The 1,720-nt window shown below is 40.8% G+C and overlaps 1 long non-coding RNA gene across 1 annotated transcript in view; it reads left to right on the plus strand.

Moving 5' to 3' along the window:
- Positions 1 to 1,116, plus strand: part of LOC103602874 — a 1,755-nt gene extending 639 nt beyond the window's left edge. Inside the window, exon 2 of the long non-coding RNA XR_551560.1 lies at positions 375 to 1,116. This is a non-coding gene — a long non-coding RNA (uncharacterized LOC103602874). The remainder of the gene's footprint in view (positions 1 to 374) is intronic.
- Positions 1,117 to 1,720: the final 604 nt, after the last annotated feature.

The raw sequence follows: 1,720 nt of genomic DNA on the forward strand, positions 1-1,720 counted from the left end.
CGTCGCTCCACGCGACCTGCTTCCGTGTGTTCAGAAAACTGCGCGCGCAGGGAAAGACCAGGCCTCAGCAGAAACCGCGACAGGGTGGCGGGGCCGGGCGGGGCGGGGCCGGGGCGTGATCGGCAGGGGGCGGGGCGTGGGGGGGCACGCCTGAGCAGAGACCCGGATGAAGTGAGAACAGGGGCGGGGCCTGCGCTTTAATGCGAGTCCCTTCCAAGTCTTCTCGGTTTTCCGGGTTTGGAAAATCCGGCGTGTGTCTGTCATTCTGTGGGATCCTGCCTTTCTCAAGTTAATGTTTCAAACACTTTTAAGGTAAAACGTTAGGGTCGAGTTGGTCACCTGTGTGGGAACTCAAGTTGATTTCCTCCTGACAGGTTGACAACGGTTTAAGTTGAAAGCTGTTTTTGCCAGCGGCTTGGTCGCCATTCCTGCAAGTGAGGCTGAAGCATCTCAGCGGTCTGGAAACTGGGATCTCGGTGGGAGGGGCCGACTTCTGGAGGGATTGAATACAGTTCCCGCTATTAAAGTTCCTGCAATTAAAATTAACTTAAACAATGTAATTAAACAAGCCCTGGAATTGTCCACGAAGGGAGTACAAACTGAAATGTGAAATGCAAACTCTGCCTGGGTGGAATGTGCAACTTCATGCCGACTCCCAACAGAATGTCGTTTTCATTTCTAGTCCCCATTCACTCCAGAGAAGAAGACTCAACCCTGTGCTCACGTCCAGAGACTTTCATAGGAGGGTCAAGACCCGGGGCGTGAGGGCTAAGGGCCGTGATAAGTTAGGTCATTAACTTTTGCTTTAAAAAAAGCAATAACTTTTAAAAAATGGATATAATTTCTGGTCTTTTCCTTAAATTTTTTATTCTGTTTCACACTCGAGACTCACAAACTTGAAATATCTTGGTGATAAACTTTGTTGACATCATAATATGCTTACATTAATAATTTCTAAATATAATGTAATTTCAAATTCACCTTATGGGCATTATGAATGTAATTAGAAAACATACTTTTTATTTTAAAATTGTAATCTGTTTTTAGTCTATTGTTTTTTAGTTCTCAATGCTCTGTCGGGTGTGAATAATAAAGCCTGTAAAATCGTCTTCTGAAGACATTTGGATTTACTTTCACTTAAAGAATAATGAATTTTGCAACATTTCTAAGGGTATTTCGTGGAGAGGTTGTTCTCTTTCATAAGAACCCTGAAGAAAGTAAAACTATCATATTTTAAATAGCCTCATGTCTACTGGCAGTATTTTCATTGTACTATCTGTAAGTTAACATCTACTTTGAAGTATATTTTTCTCTCACATCCCTACATGCAGAAGATTTCACCCATTGTGAAGTGATAATCAATTGAAATAACAGTACATTCATTATGAACTTCTGTTGATGTTAAAATATTTTTTAACAGAGAAATAATACTAGATATATCTGAACCTTCACACTGCTGAGTATTTGTTCTTTTTTCTGAAACCCAGTCATAATGTTAACTTTTCCTGAAATAATTGTCTACAGCCATAACACCCTGAATGTACCCGATCTCATCTGAATAATTATTGCTTCATTTCAACGGGGAAAAGTGTTTCACCATAATTCAGAGAACACGTTTGTATCCATTAAACACATCACATGCACATCCGTGTAGGAAAAAAAGCACATTGTACCAATTCCTGTCAGACATTCAGTTCTCTACAGTATTATTATTATTATT

Source organism: Galeopterus variegatus, unplaced genomic scaffold (genome assembly GCF_000696425.1).
Source record: "Galeopterus variegatus unplaced genomic scaffold, G_variegatus-3.0.2 Scaffold4333, whole genome shotgun sequence".
NCBI classification, from domain to species: domain Eukaryota; kingdom Metazoa; phylum Chordata; class Mammalia; order Dermoptera; family Cynocephalidae; genus Galeopterus; species Galeopterus variegatus.